We start from the raw sequence: 20,285 nt of genomic DNA on the forward strand, positions 1-20,285 counted from the left end.
CACTGGAAATATCAGAGAGTATACATGGGGTCTCTTGGGTTAGGGAGAAGTATGTCTACTCCAGCTGGATAAAACCCTGCTCATTTCCGTACCATCTGAGGAAGAAATATTTTTGGAGAATGCCTAGGTGGTGTCTGATGTAAACGAACTAGCTATAATCAGCAAGTGATTGTGGGTACAGCCAGTCTGAAAGGGGGCATATTAGCCTGTTCTCTATGGGGAACATATTCAGATAGAGACTCTGCTTAGGGACCTAGTGCCTGGCAGAGTGACAGTGGTCAAAGTACTAAGGGGCCACCTCCATGTCTCCCTACAATTGAACTGGACAGGCAGAGTGTACTGAGTCCTGTGAGGTCTGACAATGCTGCTTGAATGAATACATTGGGATTCAGCTGTGGATACCCAGTTCTTATGTATCCTGCATGCAGCAGAGAGGGGTCAGTGTCACCAGACGTTCCAATCTGGCATTCAGAGACTGGTCGTACAGTCGTGCTAGTCTTTCTTACCATCTGCTAACCAGGGCTGAATAGCTGGTAGGGGATCTTCCTTGCTACAAGGGTCCAGGCAACTAAACCTCAAACTGAATGTCCCGGGACACAGACCTGAGGGCTCCTAGGTTTCTTTTCCTCCCATCATTTGGTATGCTACCAACAAGGAGACCTATGTTCCCTGCGAGTACAGCAAATGCCTGCTCCAGAATTCACAAGGAGCAGAAATGGGAAGTTTCCCTCCATAGCTCTGTTCTTGCTGCTTTTGCTAGGCATTCAGTGCAAGTGCTGGCTTGGTCAGCTCCTGGTCAGGCCACTGGGCATTCAAAGTGACATCTATTCACGTTCCCACATGTGCTACATACCTAGGACACACCTTCCCAGTATCTCATACAAACCAAGCTCACTGCGGTCTCACTCTAAAGCTCGAATTTCTTTGAAATAGCCATCCCCTTGAGAATCTACTGTGGTAGGCTTGGTGCACTGCATGAAGCATACAGCAGCAGTCTTGAGGGACATAGGAAGTGGACGTCAGGTGTGAGAGCTTAAGTGCCTCCAGGATGTGATCGTGCACCACATTCCAAAAATGCTCCAGCTTTGGAAAGTCCAGGCTTCTGTCTACCATGTCTGGTGTGAGTCTCAGTAATGGGCTGAAGGATGCCACACTGAGGTTTAGAGAACAAAACACAGTGCTTCTATCATGGAGATCACTCAGCCTGTGTGACCTGCTCTCCTGTGAGAAGGATAAGAGTAGGCACCCAGCGCATCTCTCTCACTGTGTCCAAGAAAGATGCAAAACTTGTGAGTGAACCTCAAAGCGGCTAAGCCTGGGAAACTAGAAGGGTTGCTCCCTAAGCATTTGCCATCTTTCTGACACTCAGTCCTCTTCCACATCTGAAGAGCCTGGAGCTGGGACTCTCCTCATTTGTCAGAGGTTAGCCTCATGACATATGTCCCTGCATTTCCATGGGATTTTGGGTCCATGGGGTGTGGGCTCTTCGTCATGGTTAGGGTTCAGTGTCCTAGCCATCCAGCTTGATCTTTGCATTCTGGGCGGAGCCTGTTCAAGTTCTTCTCCTACAGCATCTGTGTGTCCAGTTCATTGCTAGAGTTAACTCTTCTTTCATAGGCCTCACGTCATTCTTTCCTAACTGGAACAAGTCTTCCAGTGTCAAAATGAGATCTGAGATTCAATCCTGTGCTCTAGGTTTACTCTGTGTCATGCTATGATCAGTTATCCAGTCAGAAGTCATTGAATAAAAACGTGCTCTGTCCCAAGCCTTCACTCACTGCTGAGTCCAGGGATCTTTAGGCCTGACGACCTATCTGTCCCCAAGCAGCAGACAACCTGGCAGAGTACAGGAAAATCAGGAAGACAAAAATGATGGTGTAGTTCTGCATGAAAACAACTAACTTGGTAAGAGACCAAAGAGCATGCATGGTAGTCCAGGGCATCAGAAGAGACACTTTTGTGAGAGTTACAGCAGGAGAGACCCTGGAAGAAACCAATAGAAGGCACAGAGGGCCATGGAGGAAGCTGTGTGACATACAGCCAGCATCAATCTCTGTATATGATGCATATGACGGTGTCTTTTTCTGATAGTGCGGTGTTTTGAGTCACTTAAGAATAAACTGCAAGTTTCTCCTTTAGGTGAAAACTCCTGAAATTCCTCTTGACTTTCAGGCTCTCACAGTCTTGAAGGTCCACACATGGAAAAGACCTGAGGGGTGCACTCTCCTGACTCCTGAGGATTGGAAAGGACAAGATAGTGAAGAGATCAGTGGGAAAGAACAGAGTCAACAGACCCGGTGAGAGAGAAACCCAACCGCCTGGTCAGGTGGGCACTCCTGAGGCTGCAGAGCGGAAGAGACCACCAACACAGCTCACCCCTGCCCACATCCCTGGCCCAAGAGGAAACTGTATAAGGCCTCTGGGCTCCCGTGGGGGAGGGCCCAGGAGCGGCAGGACCCCGCTGGACCCTGAAGGAAACAGACCGGATAAACAGTTCTCTGCACCCAAATCCCTTGGGAGGGAGAGCTAAACCTTCAGAGAGGCGGACAAGCCTGGGAAACCAGAAGAGACTGCTCCCTGCACACACATCTCGGACGCCAGAGGAAAAAGCCAAAGACCATCTGGAACCCTGGTGCACTGAAGCTCCCGGAAGGGGCGGCACAGGTCTTCCTGGTTGCTGCCGCTGCAGAGAGCCCCTGGGCAGCACCCCACGAGCAAACCTGAGCCTCGGGACTACAGGTAAGACCAAATTTTCTGCTGCAAGAAAGCTGCCTGGTGAGCTTGGGACACATGGAAGCAGAATTTCTCTAGGACCCAGCACATTCTGTGTTTACCGGAAGTCCCCCACCCGCGGATCCCGGCCCGCAGCAGCTCTCTGCTCCCAGACCCGGTGAGAGAGAAACCCAACCGCCTGGTCAGGTGGGCACTCCTGAGGCTGCAGAGCGGAAGAGACCACCAACACTGCTCACCCCTGCCCACATCCCTGGCCCAAGAGGAAACTGTATAAGGCCTCTGGGCTCCCGTGGGGGAGGGCCCAGGAGCGGCAGGACCCCGCCGGACCCTGAAGGAAACAGACCGGATAAACAGTTCTCTGCACCCAAATCCCGTGGGAGGGAGAGCTAAACCTTCAGAGAGGCGGACAAGCCTGGGAAACCAGAAGAGACTGCTCCCTGCACACACATCTCGGACGCCAGAGGAAAAAGCCAAAGACCATCTGGAACCCTGGTGCACTGAAGCTCCCGGAAGGGGCGGCACAGGTCTTCCTGGTTGCTGCCCCTGCAGAGAGCCCCTGGGCAGCACCCCACGAGCAAACCTGAGCCTCGGACCACAGGTAAGACCAAATTTTCTGCTGCAAGAAAGCTGCCTGGTGACCTCAAGACACAGGCCCACAGGAACAGCTGAAGACCTGTAGAGAGGAAAAACTACACGCCCGAAAGCAGAACACTCTGTCCCCATAACTGACTGAAAGAAAGGAAAACAGGTCTACAGCACTCCTGACAAACAGGCTTATAGGACAGTCTAGCCACTGTCAGAAACAGCAGAACAAAGTAACACTAGAGATAATCTGATGGCGAGAGGCAAGCGCAGGAACCCAAGCAACAGAAACCAAGACTACATGCCATCATCGGAGCCCAATTCTCCCACCAAAACAAACATGGAATATCCAAACACACCAGAAAAGCAAGATCTAGTTTCAAAATCATATTTGATCATGATGCTGGAGGACTTCAAGAAAGACATGAACACACTTAGGGAAGCACAGGAAAACATTAATAAACAAGTAAAAGCCTACAGAGAGGAATCACAAAAATCCCTGAAAGAATTCCAGGAAAACACAATCAAACAGTTGAAGGAATTAAAAATGGAAATAGAAGCAATCAAGAAAGAACACATGGAAACAACCCTGGATATAGAAAACCAAAAGAAGAGACAAGGAGCTGTAGATACAAGCTTCACCAACAGAATACAAGAGATGGAAGAGAGAATCTCAGGAGCAGAAGATTCCATAGAAATCATTGACTCAACTGTCAAAGATAATGTAAAGCGGAAAAAGCTACTGGTCCAAAACATACAGGAAATCCAGGACTCAATGAGAAGATCAAACCTAAGGATAATAGGTATAGAAGAGAGTGAAGACTCCCAGCTCAAAGGACCAGTAAATATCTTCAACAAAATCATAGAAGAAAACTTCCCTAACCTAAAAAAAGAGATACCCATAGACATACAAGAAGCCTACAGAACTCCAAATAGATTGGACCAGAAAAGAAACACCTCCCGTCACATAATTGTCAAAACACCAAACGCACAAAATAAAGAAAGAATATTAAAAGCAGTAAGGGAAAAAGGTCAAGTAACATATAAAGGGAGACCTATCAGAATCACACCAGACTTCTCGCCAGAAACTATGAAGGCCAGAAGATCCTGGACTGATGTCATACAGACACTAAGAGAACACAAATGCCAGCCCAGGTTACTGTATCCAGCAAAACTCTCAATTAACATTGATGGAGAAACCAAGATATTCCATGACAAAAGCAAATTTACACAATATCTTTCTACAAATCCAGCACTACAAAGGATAATAAATGGTAAAGCCCAACATAAGGAGGCAAGCTATACCCTAGAAGAAGCAAGAAACTAATCGTCTTGGCAACAAAACAAAGAGAATGAAAGCACACAAACATAACCTCACATCCAAATATGAATATAACGGGAAGCAATAATCACTATTCCTTAATATCTCTCAATATCAATGGCCTTAACTCCCCAATAAAAAGACATAGATTAACAAACTGGATACGCAACGAGGACCCTGCATTCTGCTGCCTACAGGAAACACACCTCAGAGACAAAGACAGACACTACCTCAGAGTGAAAGGCTGGAAAACAACTTTCCAAGCAAATGGTCAGAAGAAGCAAGCTGGAGTAGCCATTCTAATATCAAATAAAATCAATTTCCAACTAAAAGTCATCAAAAAAGATAAGGAAGGACACTTCATATTCATCAAAGGAAAAATCAACCAAGATGAACTCTCAATCCTAAATATCTATGCCCCAAATACAAGGGCACCTACATACGTAAAAGAAACCTTACTAAAGCTCAAAACACACATTGCACCTCACACAATAATAGTGGGAGATTTCAACACCCCACTCTCATCAATGGACAGATCATGGAAACAGAAATTAAACAGTGATGTAGACAGACTAAGAGAAGTCATGAGCCAAATGGACTTAACGGATATTTATAGAACATTCTATCCTAAAGCAAAAGGATATACCTTCTTCTCAGCTCCTCATGGTACTTTCTCCAAAATTGACCATATAATTGGTCAAAAAACGGGCCTCAACAGGTACAGAAAGATAGAAATAATCCCATGCGTGCTATCGGAACACCACGGCCTAAAACTGGTCTTCAATATTAATAAGGGAAGAATGCCCACATATACATGGAAATTGAACAATGCTCTACTCAATGATAACCTGGTCAAGGAAGAAATAAAGAAAGAAATTAAAAACTTTTTAGAATTTAATGAAAATGAAGATACAACATACTCAAACTTATGGGACACAATGAAAGCTGTGCTAAGAGGAAAACTCATAGCGCTGAGTGCCTGCAGAAAGAAACAGGAAAGAGCATATGTCAGCAGCTTGACAGCACACCTAAAAGCTCTAGAACAAAAAGAAGCAAATACACCCAGGAGGAGTAGAAGGCAGGAAATAATCAAACTCAGAGCTGAAATCAACCAAGTAGAAACAAAAAGGACCATAGAAAGAATCAACAGAACCAAAAGTTGGTTCTTTGAGAAAATCAACAAGATAGATAAACCCTTAGCCAGACTAACGAGAGGACACAGAGAGTGTGTCCAAATTAACAAAATCAGAAATGAAAAGGGAGACATAACTACAGATTCGGAGGAAATTCAAAAAATCATCAGATCTTACTATAAAAACCTATATTCAACAAAATTTGAAAATCTTCAGGAAATGGACAATTTCCTAGACAGATACCAGGTATCGAAGTTAAATCAGGAACAGATAAACCAGTTAAACAACCCCATAACTCCTAAGGAAATAGAAGCAGTCATTAAAGGTCTCCCAACCAAAAAGAGCCCAGGTCCAGACGGGTTTAGTGCAGAATTCTATCAAACCTTCATAGAAGACCTCATACCAATATTATCCAAACTATTCCACAAAATTGAAACAGATGGAGCCCTACCGAATTCCTTCTACGAAGCCACAATTACTCTTAAACCTAAACCACACAAAGACACAACAAAGAAAGAGAACTTCAGACCAATTTCCCTTATGAATATCGACGCAAAAATACTCAATAAAATTCTGGCAAACCGAATTCAAGAGCACATCAAAACAATCATCCATCATGATCAAGTAGGCTTCATCCCAGGCATGCAGGGATGGTTTAATATACGGAAAACCATCAACGTGATCCATTATATAAACAAACTGAAAGAACAGAACCACATGATCATTTCATTAGATGCTGAGAAAGCATTTGACAAAATTCAACACCCCTTCATGATAAAAGTCCTAGAAAGAATAGGAATTCAAGGCCCATACCTAAACATAGTAAAAGCCATATACAGCAAACCAGTTGCTAACATTAAACTAAATGGAGAGAAACTTGAAGCAATCCCACTAAAATCAGGGACTAGACAAGGCTGCCCACTCTCTCCCTACTTATTCAATATAGTTCTTGAAGTTCTAGCCAGAGCAATCAGACAACAAAAGGAGATCAAAGGGATACAGATCGGAAAAGAAGAGATCAAAATATCACTATTTGCAGATGACATGATAGTATATTTAAGTGATCCCAAAAGTTCCACCAGAGAACTACTAAAGCTGATAAACAACTTCAGCAAAGTGGCTGGGTATAAAATTAACTCAAATAAATCAGTTGCCTTCCTCTATACAAAAGAGAAACAAGCCGAGAAAGAAATTAGGGAAACGACACCCTTCATAATAGACCCAAATAATATAAAGTACCTCGGTGTGACTTTAACCAAGCAAGTAAAAGATCTGTACAATAAGAACTTCAAGACACTGAGGAAAGAAATTGAAGAAGACCTCAGAAGATGGAAAGATCTCCCATGCTCATGGATTGGCAGGATTAATATAGTAAAAATGGCCATTTTACCAAAAGCAATCTACAGATTCAATGCAATCCCCATCAAAATACCAATCCAATTCTTCAAAGAGTTAGACAGAACAATTTGCAAATTCATCTGGAATAACAAAAAACCCAGGATAGCTAAAGCTATCCTCAACAATAAAAGGACTTCAGGGGGAATCACTATCCCTGAACTCAAGCAGTATTACAGAGCAATAGTGATAAAAACTGCATGGTATTGGTACAGAGACAGACAGATAGACCAATGGAATAGAATTGAAGACCCAGAAATGAACCCACACACCTATGGTCACTTGATTTTTGACAAAGGAGCCAAAACCATCCAATGGAAAAAAGATAGCATTTTCAGCAAATGGTGCTGGTTCAACTGGAGGGCAACATGTAGAAGAATGCAGATCGATCCATGCTTATCACCCTGTACAAAGCTTAAGTCCAAGTGGATCAAGGACCTCCACATCAAACCAGACACACTCAAACTAATAGAAGAAAAACTAGGGAAGCATCTGGAACACATGGGCACTGGAAAAAATTTCCTGAACAAAACACCAATGGCTTATGCTCTAAGATCAAGAATCGACAAATGGGATCTCATAAAACTGCAAAGCTTCTGTAAGGCAAAGGACACTGTGGTTAGGACAAAACGGCAACCAACAGATTGGGAAAAGATCTTTACCAATCCTACAACAGATAGAGGCCTTATATCCAAAATATACAAAGAACTCAAGAAGTTAGACCGCAGGGAAACAAATAACCCTATTAAAAAATGGGGTTCAGAGCTAAACAAAGAATTCACAGCTGAGGAATGCCGAATGGCGGAGAAACACCTAAAGAAATGTTCAACATCTTTAGTCATAAGGGAAATGCAAATCAAAACAACCCTGAGATTTCACCTCACACCAGTGCGATTGGCTAAGATCAAAAACTCAGGTGACAGCAGATGCTGGCGAGGATGTGGAGAAAGAGGAACAATCCTCCATTGTTGGTGGGATTGCAGACTGGTAAAACCATTCTGGAAATCAGTCTGGAGGTTCCTCAGAAAATTGGACATTGAACTGCCTGAGGATCCAGCTATACCTCTCTTGGGCATATACCCAAAAGATGCCTCAACATATAAAAGAGACACGTGCTCCACTATGTTCATCGCAGCCTTATTTATAATAGCCAGAAAATGGAAAGAACCCAGATGCCCTTCAACAGAGGAATGGATACAGAAAATGTGGTACATCTACACAATGGAATATTACTCAGCTATCAAAAACAACGAGTTTATGAAATTCGTAGGCAAATGGTTGGAACTGGAAAATATCATCCTGAGTGAGCTAACCCAATCACAGAAAGACATACATGGTATGCACTCACTGATAAGTGGCTATTAGCCCAAATGCTTGAATTACCCTAGATCCCTAGAACAAACGAAACTCAAGACGGATGATCAAAATGTGAATGCTTCACTCCTTCTTTAAATGAGGAAAAAGAATACCCTTGGCAGGGAAGGGAGAGGCAAAGATTAAAACAGAGACTGAACGAACACCCATTCAGAGCCTGCCCCACATGTGGCCCATACATATACAGCCACCCAATTAGACAAGATGGATGAAGCAAAGAAGTGCAGACCGACAGGAGCCGGATGTAGATCGCTCCTGAGAGACACAGCCAGAATACAGCAAATATAGAGGCGAATGCCAGCAGCAAACCACTGAACTGAGAATAGGTCCCCTATTGAAGGAATCAGAGAAAGAACTGGAAGAGCTTGAAGGGACTCGAGACCCCAAAAGTACAACAATGCCAAGCAACCAGAGCTTCCAGGGACTAAGCCACTACCTAAAGACTATACATGGACTGACCCTGGACTCTGACCCCATAGGTAGCAATGAATATCCTAGTAAGAGCACCAGTGGAAGGGGAAGCTCTGGGTCCTGCTAAGACTGAACCCCCAGTGAACTAGTCTATGGGGGGAGGGCGGCAATGGGGGGAGGGTTGGGAGGGGAACACCCATAAGGAAGGGGAGGGGGGAGGGGGATGTTTGCCCGGAAACCGGGAAAGGGAATAACACTCGAAATGTATATAAGAAATACTCAAGTTAATAAAAAAAAAAAGAAAGAAAAAAAATGAATATAAAATGAGAATAAAAAAAAAAAAAAAAAAGAACAGAGTCAAATAGAAATGGGGCTCATGGTGGCATCCCAGAGTCTAGAGGCCCCAACCTTCCTTCACATGCACCTGTAGATGTTTCAAACTCAGTGGTGGTTCTAAGTAAAAAGTGTCACCAGGTACATCTATGGATGTGTGTGTGTGTGTGTGTGTGTGTGTGTGTGTGTGTGTGTGCGCGCGCGCGCACCCTTCCTATCCAAATCAAAGGCTCCATAACCTCGAGACAACATTTTCAGTGTCATAGAAATATCTTTCTACTCTAAAGTATAGCTGAAAAGCAGCCCAGCTATACTGACTTGGCTTTTTCTCTCATGTTTCACCATCTATCCCTGGTCTTCTTAGATTTCTCCAGCTGAGAATTTTCAATAAGTTAGGAAGCTACTATGAGTCTTCTGGGATTAGGCTGCCCTAAGCTGGAGCCACAGTCCAACAAGTGTTCACCAAATGTTTTTGTCTTCATTGCTGCCAGGAACAGAGAGAGCAGTGGGTCTTGCTTGGCTGTGGAGGAAACTGTTGTGTAATTTAAAACTGATGTATGTAACTATTATGAGGGAAGTCATAGTAACTGAAAGTAGATATTTAGAGGCAGAAACAAGAATAGAGGTCATGACCTGTGCTCTTTACTGGCTTCTTCACAATGATTTCCTTGACTTCTTTCCTATTGCCAGATGAGCTACCATCCATAACTTCCCTAAACACTTAGTTATTAATCATGAAAATGTACTATAAATGCAGTAGACAATCTGACAGTGGCATAATGTAAACAAACATTTAAATCTCAAATGGCCTAAAGTTGACCAAATTTCCAGGAAAGTGTCCAACCCATGTGGGGAGGGGCAATCCCTTTCTTGCATGCCAGTCACGTCAGGGTGTGCACTTGTCCTGTCACTTGGATCTGTGGAAAACTTGAATATGTCTTTTGTCACACTTTCACTCAGGTATCTATTAGGTGTCTCAGCCACTCACCATCTCCTCATCAATTCTATCCTCCATTTGTTTAAGTTCTAGGATTTGTAGCTGCTGTGTTTATCTGCAGATGATGGTCAATAGAGTCCCTCTGGAACCTAAATTCAGACAGCACATAGAGTGTCTGCACTCTCTGTATCCCAGAGTCAGCATGAGACAAAGCTCAACAACACATGTGGACTCTTCCCTCTCACCCTAAAGGACATGCTGATCCATTAGCTTCCTGATACACAACATGCTGACATCCAGCAGTCAATGGCCTTAGCAGTTCTTAATGGCCACTGGCCCTCTCAAATGCAGTCTTTAGTCATTCAGGAAAAGGGAAAGGATCCATAACTTCTCCATTCTCTGTACTTGCTCTAGTGTCCTTCCCTCCTGAGTGCTTTCACAGTTCCCCTAGTTATAATCTACAAAGGAAGGTCTCATTTAGTCGGAGGTTCTGAGAAAGGATGATTCTGCCATTGTCCTGGGCACCTGGGTTTAAGTCCCCCTCACAACTAATTTCTTTCCCTCCTTCAGCTTCCCTCCTGCAGATAATGGTGCATTTGAGGCCAGGACATTCATGGATTCCTGAGTACAAGGAAAGTGGCTCATTGTTGCTAAGGATCCCAACTCAAATTAGCAACACCGGACTGAAAACACAAACTAAAATCCTCCTACCTGAGCAAGGTATGCAGAAAAAATGAGAGACTGCTGTTTTCAGGGACAAGTGTCCATATGGAATCTATAGTGATGATCTATGCCTGGCAGAGGAACAATGGTCAACTATCTAATGGGCCCCCTCAAAGTCTCCCTGCATCTCAGAAGAACACCAATGTCCAGAGCTCTGTGATTCCTGTATCACTGTGGAGCATCTGCCAAGAATGGACACCAGCATCAGTAGACCAGGGAGAGACTGGTTCCCACACTTTAGTTCTGCACGCCCAAACAGTAAAACAACATCCTATCCCCTAATGAGGTATGTACATAATGATAGAGGATTCTCCACACAAACTTGATTTACAAGAACAGGGCCTCTTTGGTAGCCACCCAAACCATCTGAAATCAGGCAAGAAGACGTGAGCAGTAGCCTTTGATCCCTGTACCTCAAGACCAAATAACACTCATTCTGATAGGATACATGAGCTGGTCCTCGTTTATCTTCATTCCCCAATTCCTTCTATCTCCTATCCGCATGAAGACCTTTCCTTCCCATGCTCTGATCGAATCTTGTTCCGCAATTCATGGAACACATTTGAAAGGTCGATCTGAACTTCCATGTCCTCATTGTCCGTATGGACCTTCAGGATGGACAGTCTCTGGAAGATCCTGTGACAGCTGCAGGATGGGCTGAGCAGCTGTGTTTGTCCATATCTACGGCAGAAGCACTTGAGCCAATAGACTACCTAACAGTGCCATCCTGCCCTTAACAATGAAGTGAGGATTCCCCTGTCTCCATGTGAACCAACCTGCCTACCTCAACACTGTGCTAATGTCGCTGCGGGAACACTAAGGACATGAGGACTATGAGAGTAGGATGCTGGGTGCAAAAAAACAATGAGTTCCCTTTAATACTGACTAAGATGCTCAGGCCTCAAAGGAGGTGGACTGCAAGGGTGAGAGCTGAGGGTTCCTTCTGGATATGAGTCAACACCAGCATGCAGGAATCCACCAGGATTGGACAGACGATGCATCTGACCGGAAGAGGGGAGTAGTAAGTTTCTGGCATGCACGGAAAGATCCCTCACTCTGTGTAATTACCCAGGAAATGAAATAGTCTTGTCTATGTGGACATCGGTGCCCAAATGAGAAAAATAGTGTATATATCCTGACCACTTAAAAGTCATGCTTTTTCTGAGAGAACCTCTGAGCTCGAAAGACTGTGAAATAGGATGTCTGCCTGTACCAGAATCTTTCCTGAGTGGAGAATTTTATCAGGAAGAAAGAGGCCCAGAGCATGTACATATGTTGAACTCTTGAAGGGCACCCAGTTTGAAAGAGAACATCAAAGGCCTGAATCACTGTGAAACATGCTGTCTGCAAGTACTAGAACACTTCCTGAGAGCAAGGGACACTGCCAAACCACTAGAGGCCAAAAGTTATGATGGATAAAGAGACAGGTGTTCTGGTGACCTGTAAGCCCATCAGGAGCCCCAAGGGTCACCTCCTGCTAAACCAAACATAACCTTTATCAGTGAAGGTCACTCCTGAGAAACCCTGTTGAGAAACCCTGCAGACAGGAAAGCCAAGGAGGCCTCCTCCTTCCCATTGTCATTGTCTTTTAAGGGAGCTTGAACAGGTTAGCTCCTACAGACTTCTTAAACTGCCTGGAACACTCTGCTAATTCTGTTTCCTGTACTCTTCAACTGAGTCAAGAGAAGAAAACAGATATTTGGAACTCTGATCCAATCAAATTAATATTCTGGTGATCAGAAGCCAAGACTGTACAGAGATTTCTGAGGCCTCTCCAGGAATTCTGTCCAGAATCCAGCTCTGGAGGACTTCAGTGTGCGAGAATGTGAGTACGTTGGATGGACTCTGGGGTCTAAGGAATGAAGTTTGTCCTCATTAGGACAAAAAGATACAAGAGGAACGCCCGAGTACATATAGAACACAGGGTGCCATGATGTGGAGCCCGAAGACAAGGGAGGCTGCTGAACACTCTAATGCCTGTATGAGTGAATTTCGACATGAACAGTGTAGCTGGATCTGTTTGCCTTCAGTTCAAGCTGCAATGTTGTCACCATCTCCTCTTAAAGCCCATGTATCCTTGACAAGGTTGTTCTGCCCTTCAAGCTCATATGATGGTTGGGCATGTAGGAGACCTAGCCTTCTGTCACCAAGGAAACAGAAAGCAGAGGAGGAATGCGACTGTGGGAGGCTGCAGGCAAAAGTGATGCGGGGCCAAAAATGTACCTGGAAGCTACATGGTACAATCCCTGAGGCCCTGTTCAGTCCTTCATTCTATTCTGGTGTCTTCCTAGTGACAGCCCTGCTAGCGAATGACAACTTCTCCCTGACTCTTCCCCAGCCTTGCTTCCCAGTCCTGAGACTTGAAGAGCACAGAGGAGGGCCTCTGTAGGTCAGTCACTGGCTCTGGACCATTGACCACTACCACTGCTTTTACTTGGGATGGTGTTCAAATTGTGGGATGTCTGAGAAAGCTGGGTTCCACGTTTTGCTATGCAACCTGTTCCTCACATCCTGGACTTTGCCGGCTCCAGTCCTCAGGTACTATCATGGAAGCCATTACTCTCTCCACAGTCCTGTCATTCTTACCCCCAAGGAGTAAGGATGTAGATTCACTCTAGATGTGAGCACAGCTTGTAAACTGTCTATGTGAATTGGTGTCATCTGTCCTTTTGTCAGTTGCCATTCAGTAAGCATTGTGACGTGTAAGGCTCTCAGGAGAAGCCAGATCCCAGTGGCATTAGTGTGACAAACAAGCTGTGCCCAAGTTGCTGACACTCTGGCAGAGTCCAGGACATCCAGGAAGACAGAGGTGGTGAGGTAAGTCTGCATCAAAACAGGTAAAAACAGTAATAAAACTGTCAGTTCCCATCCTTGTACAGGTTGTTGGGAAACACTGTCCCTGAGAAGACAGCTCTGTCGAACTGAGCCTGGAGAGAAAGAAGGCATGAGAAGGAAGGCAATGGCAGCCATGTGACAGGCAGCCATCATGAATGACTGGACCTGACAAGTGTCTGTGATACTGTGATAGATATTTATGGACACCCTAAAAGGAAATTTATTGTGTTTCATCTCTTAGTGAAATGATGTTCTCCACGCAGAGCACAGACCCTGGGAGTGTTGGGTATTGCTACCTGCCAAAGGCCTGAAGTGTGCACTACTGCTGTGCTGGTGGTGGGATTGTCAGAAGATGAGGAGGCCATCCTGATAGAGACAGTGTAGGAATCCCAGAAACAACAGCCCATGTTGCTGCATGTGGCTAACCATCGTTGATTTTGCATGTCAGTTTCTAAGCCGGTAAGGAGTGCAGATAAAAACTGTCACCAGAGGTAATCCTGAACCTTGGTTGTACACCAGCACTGTAGTTGGCTTTATCTCCCATGCAGACACTCAGTCTCCCTCAGCACACCCTCTTACTGTCCAGGAATTTTCTTACCTCTACAAATAACACACTGGGTTGTTACAGGTCGAATGACCTAGCCGAATCCTCTGTTCTCTTACATTCTGTCCCTGTCCTCTTTTTAGATATCACCAACTATGACTCTGACATCCAATGAAGCAGTCGAGGGCCATGATGCTTTTCTGACTGAAGCAACACAGCCTGGAGCCCAAATCCCGAGGCTGTGCACCAAAGTCTTTCCCTGTTTGTCACTGGTGAGCAGAGTCTGACCTGAAAGTCTGGACCTGATCTCTCAGTGAAGGCAAAACCACTTGACCTCTGATTTTGAACTGCAATTGTAGGTACTGCTGCTATTGATTTAAAAATCTAGTTCAATATGGGAAAAATACACTTTACAATCTCCTGGAACATTCTGTCTCAGAGAGGACCGTGTCTACACTTCAAAGGAAAGACCAGGTGAGGAAGATGGGGAGGTCCCATGTGGATTTCTCACTATGTGATTGATCTCAACCCACTTCCCAAAGTTCCTTTAGTTACAGCATCAAATTAGTAGGCCTAGCATGAATAGAGCCCTGAAGTGCTGATAGAGACTGAGGGCTCCCTGGGTGGCGTGTCCCATGAACAGACCCTTCAGGATCTTTGGTGTGGGCAGATTTCTCCTCACTCTTTGAACATCATAGGTTATGAATGCTCTCCCTGAACACTCCGATATTCACTGGTCAGTTTGCAGTCCTGCCTAGCACTTCAGGAAAGTTCTCCCACTCTGATTGACTTCTGGGATCCAGCTTCCTTTTCTATAGAGGGTGCTTAGTGCTGTAAAACAGGAATCTGACTAACACAGTGTGTTGAATAGCTGGTCTTCTGTGATGCCTAGAAGCAGCACAAGATGGGGCCACTGGACACAGTCATCCCTGTATCCTTCAGCACCATAGAATTTGTGATTAGTTATCAGCACAGAAAAACACTTTTCTTTGATTAAATCTTTTCTGATTCTTTTCTAAATACTAGAACTAAATACTCAATACCAGAACTGACCTGATTGTGTAGGAACATGGGAATATCCTCTAATGTTCTACCATATACACACCCTCTGCTGTCCTCTACTTCTGGGCACTTGATCCCTGTGACTGTCTTCCTGGGATGCTCACCCTCTCGTCTATTTACACATCTTCTCTCCAGAGTCTCAGTACAGTGTCATTATGTGAAGAAGTAGTGGGGACGCTGTCCTTATCATCCCATGGTATTCCATACTCTCAATTGTCCCTTGCAGATCCTGGTGCTTTCCCACAAGAAGTTGCTCAATGTGGCTACCAGGCAGAACAAACATAAGCCGGTGTCTGCAGACAGGAGGGCACCAACAATGTGTCAAGCAACCTCATTTGCATCGTCACAAGCATCTGCAGTATGGATATATGATCAACATGGTATGGCCCCTCCCTTCCCTGGTTGCCACCATCAAGTGTCATATAGGTCATCCATTTCAGTGCCAAGATTTAGAATTCCTCTGCTGGTTAGGGCTTGGGAAAGGTCCAAGTGCAAATGTGATGGTGTTTTGTGTTTTTGGTTATTCCTTAAATATGGGAAATCTGTGTATCCAACTGTTGCAGAGTGCCTTCTTCTCTTGCTCTTCCCCCATGCTTTAGGAAGGATGCTGCTAACTAATTGTCTCTCAGCAACATGGTGGCACACAGGAAGCAATGAGCTTAGTATCAAAATGCCTCTTGACATTATTGGTACTTCCTAGAAGGTCATTAGTGGAGAGATGTTCAGAGTTCTGACAACTCCTCTCTGCTGTCATCTGACATATGACAGGCACTGACAGAGTCTCTCTAACCTTTGAGAGGACACCCTGAATGCGGTTCTTAGAATATGAATGGAGATCAGACATTCATAGGGAGAGAAGCCATGCCCACCTGGTCCCACCGAGCAGGAGTTGGGAGCTACCGTTTGATAAATTTGACTGACTAAGAGAACCACCAGATAACTTCCACTGTTGTCTGAGTTGTTGTTTTTAAGTGTCAGTGTGATTATCTGAAACAAAATATTCTTAGTTTCATTTCAATCCAGTGACTTAACACTTCCTGGTATACTGCATTAGCACAGTGTAGCCAAGGCACTACAAAGGGGCTACCCATGTTCTATCCACAGGCAGGAGTGTAGAGAAATTAATGCATGCATGTAGGCTTGCTTGCTAGTGCTCATCTAAAGGCCTCTGCTCTTATGAAGTCTTTCCCTAAGCCTAGGGAATGGCACTGCTAAAGTTCTTGTTACTTCCCATGTCATTTAAGATCATGAAATTGATTCTCTACAGACTTGCTCACAGGAGAACATCATCTAGAGAATTCCTTTGTGAAGAGTCTCCCTCCAGGTCACGTTTCCTGTACTAATTGACAGTTATAAATAAAGATCATAAATTTCTCCCAGTGGCCACCTCGCCGCTCAACATTGAAAACTGTCAGACTTGTGACTAGAGGCTTTAGCTTCTCATTTTACCTAGGGTCAAAGCTGACATCTTGTAGAGTGTCATTTCTGGCCCTCTCAGTTTCTCCCCATATGATACCTGACAGTGTTTCCATTCAGCCATCAGCTCAACACTATGATGTATGTACTGTGTCATTGACTAGTACTTTCTAGGCAGAGATAAAAATTTCACAGCAGACTTGTTGGCCTTCAGGTTGATCTTTTTCTTTTTCTGTTTCCTCTGCCAGGTCGTTTGACAGTTGTGGAGCCCCTCCCACCAATAAAGGTTAGCAACTTGTTGGGCTTTCATGGCATTTATGGCAGCTAGATTGTGCTTCTTATAGTAAGTTCAAATCAGTGCTACTAGGTATGTATGATGCTTATACACCTTACCCTAATTTAAACAGATGGTGTGGGCACTGAGAACATGTAGCCCTGCAAAGCATTTTAAATTATTTACATATTTTCTCATTTACCTATTCACTCTCCCCTACATCCTGTCTGTAGTCTGTCTCTTCTCTCTCTTCTCTGGTTTTTATATCTTTTGTTCCGTCTTTTTCTCATTCTTGGCATCAGTTTCTGACTCTCTCCGTTCTCTTTTTTCCTGCCTAGCTGCCTCTTTGTCTATCTCTCTCTCCCTTGCTCTATCTCTGTCTCTCTTTCTCTTTCTCTCTCTTTCTCTCCCTCTCCCTACCCCCTCTCTATCTCTCTCTCCCTCCCCCCCCTCTCTCTCTCTCTCTCTGTGTGTGTGTGTGAATGCATGTGGGGGCAGGTAGCATGTATATTTCCTGGAGAGCCTGTGGAGGTCAAAGTTTAACTCAAGTGAGGTCTTTCTCAGACTCATAAAGGACCTAGTAACTGAACTCTACTACCTATTATTGGAAAAGCTTTTGTAGGTGAAGAACCCGAAGGATCTGAGGCTGTGCCAGTACATGCTGGAGAAATACTTGACTGGACTCGGGAGTAGGAGCCTAGGCATTGGCCCACAGATGTACTGTTCTCCTTTGGATACCCGTCGCAACAACACAATCTTCTCTGTCTACTGGAGTTGTCTTGGTTGTAGATTTGGAGATCCTCAATCTCTCAGCTTAGTTCTCTAATGTTAAGTCATGTCGACTCTTAGCATAGTACTTTATTTGCCACTGTTCTTTCTACCTTTATTTTTCCAGAATTTTCTATGGGTAAGTTATTCCATCTATAACACTTTATGATGTGTAAGCCCACACGAGGGTACCCAAAGCCCATACACAATGTACTCTTATTTACCTGAGAAGTCCAAGCCAGTAACCCCAATCTTAACTCAGTGGTGAGAAGGAACTTAAAACTTAGAACAGGACTTGTTTTCATTCCTTTCTTGTTAGTATCATTCACAACTTCTGTAGAAGTTGGGAGTCCAGAAAGCAAAGGGCGGGATTTTCTCACATGATCTTGACCCATGTTGGGTTTTCTGTCTTCCATCTCCACCTTTAACATTTAATATACCACATCTCTCCAAAGGTCATGCCTATTCTAGTGTGCTGCACTCAGTGACGAAGTTGGAGCAAGTGTCAAAAGAGTGAAGGCCAAGCTCTGACTGTGACAGAGAGTTTGAGATGGACAAATGATGCTTTGAAAAACACGTGACTTCTCGCTGGGACCTCCATCTCCTGTAAATAACCAACAACCTGTTCAAGGATCAATGTGCCTCTGACATGAGGACAACAAGGTAGAAGGGAGTCCTCAGAAGGAAACGGGTCTGAGGGCTAACACCGTAATGCTTCCAACTCTGTCTTCTAGGCATCACTAACAAATCTATATAGTCCTACCTCCCAGAAGATGAGTGAAGGTGTTACAGTTAGGATGATTGTTGACATGAGGCTCTCAGAGGTTCACCACAAATCGGAAGGACAAGATTGAGATTGCCATTCATATGGTCTTTCCATAGTCTCCCCTTGCAATCAGAATTGACCATCACTATGGACCTCATCTATTAGATGCAGGTAAGATGATCATCTTAGGAAACCTAGTCTTTGCTGCTGAGATACTGGGATTCCAAACAACTCTGAGAGGAGAGGGTACAAAGTGGAGCTCAGTCCTGCCTCTCATACCACACATAGCTGATGTCCTGAGGTTCTGTTCTCAGGAGGCATGGAGGACATGTATCTATTTCATGTAAAAAGAAACTGTTACGAACAGTCTGAGGTCCCTGTAATTAGAGCTGAGTCTTTGATTGTACCACATCTTAAGCAAGTGAGGTTGGAAACATTGTTGCAAATGACAAGAGCCACCACTCTCCCTGCAACTGTTGTAAGGGTTGTTCCCTGTACATCTTTATCCTATGTGATGCAGGTGTGAGTTAGATACTGACTAGAATAACAACTCAATGATTCTAAATTATTGATATATGGAAGGACAGGGTATTGGTTGTGTCTTGGTAAATGTACCCATGTCTGTCCATGACTGAGTTAAGTAATACACTGTGTCCTTGTGTGAAGGGGAAACCAAGGCCCTTCTGAGGTCTCTCCTGACAGTGACTGCCCCAACAACAGTGAAACTCATCAAGTCTCACAGGAAAGGGCCACATTTGAGTCCCTGCTTGACAGGCCACAGACTCAGGATCTTTCCTTCCCTCCTGGCTTATTTTGAAAACAGTCTCCTCCCCCGACACAGCCATTTCAGTCATTCTCACAGCCATCACTTTGACACAGTCTCGATATCTTCCAACTCATACCACCCTCTTTGTGTAACAGGGAAAGTTCTTGGTCATGCCCAGTGTCCTAACAATTCTAGAGTAAGCCTGCTTTACTGCACATTTAGACTTGTCACAGCAGGCTTCGTTCTTGTGTAACATGGGCAGATGTCGGCCATGCCCAGTGTCCTAACAACGCTAGAATGAGCCCACTTCACTTCAACTAGGCCTGTCACAGCAGGCTGTACTGTGAGCCGTGTGGACATCTTCTTCCTTCTGTATGGTTTCCATGTATAGTAGACAAGGGAATGATATCTCAGGATATCCCTCCACCATGTAAGTCTTCACAGCTTCTCCATCATGTCCTTGGCCTTTTGAGGTGAGCCAAAGCAGCAATTCCATCCATTGCAAAAGGCAGTAACTCTCACCCCATTCTTTCCAGACATGGCCCAGATCTCACCTCCAAACTATTTAGAGCACTTAATCCATCTCTCAATTCTCTGAGGTCCAGATTATGAGCTGGCACTTGAAGGGAATGCAGAGGTGACAGATCCTCTCATGATGATCCTCAGAGAATTTAGCTATTAAGACCAAAATAGAGGGAGACCATGACTGCAAGCTGACCTTTGTGAGCAACATATCCTCTCGGGACATGAAGCAATGACATTGGGATGTCTCTAAAGGGGCAACGCCCCATACTCTTCATAGCAGAGGCTTCTGTCTATTTAAAACTCGGGGGAGAGGTGGGCTCCTTCTCCTATAGAGGTGAGCAGGGTTGTCAATTTCTTCTGTCCCAAGACGGATCCGTGGATCACATA

The 20,285-nt window shown here is 44.6% G+C and overlaps 1 protein-coding gene across 22 annotated transcripts in view; it reads left to right on the forward strand.

Moving 5' to 3' along the window:
• LOC134479832 (putative sperm motility kinase W) overlaps nucleotides 1-20,285 on the forward strand; it is a 51,256-nt gene that overhangs the window by 27,603 nt on the left and 3,368 nt on the right. For 2 of the 22 annotated variants that reach the window (XR_010053608.1, XR_010053604.1), the window contains exons 2-11: nucleotides 10,790-13,480; nucleotides 13,619-13,759; nucleotides 14,019-14,236; nucleotides 14,465-14,593; nucleotides 14,681-14,795; nucleotides 15,610-15,763; nucleotides 17,048-17,085; nucleotides 17,687-17,980; nucleotides 18,297-18,504; nucleotides 18,576-18,778. The gene's annotated coding sequence lies outside the window, so the exon portion shown is untranslated. Of the gene's footprint in view, nucleotides 1-2,172; nucleotides 2,740-3,046; nucleotides 3,332-9,773; nucleotides 10,770-10,789; nucleotides 13,481-13,618; nucleotides 13,760-14,018; nucleotides 14,237-14,464; nucleotides 14,594-14,680; nucleotides 14,796-15,609; nucleotides 15,764-17,047; nucleotides 17,086-17,686; nucleotides 18,779-20,285 lie in introns of those variants that run through there. The other 20 variants (XR_010053599.1, XR_010053612.1, XR_010053607.1 and 17 more) reach the window with 18 other exon arrangements.

Source organism: Rattus norvegicus, chromosome 7, assembly GCF_036323735.1.
Source record: "Rattus norvegicus strain BN/NHsdMcwi chromosome 7, GRCr8, whole genome shotgun sequence".
NCBI classification, from domain to species: Eukaryota; Metazoa; Chordata; class Mammalia; order Rodentia; family Muridae; genus Rattus; species Rattus norvegicus.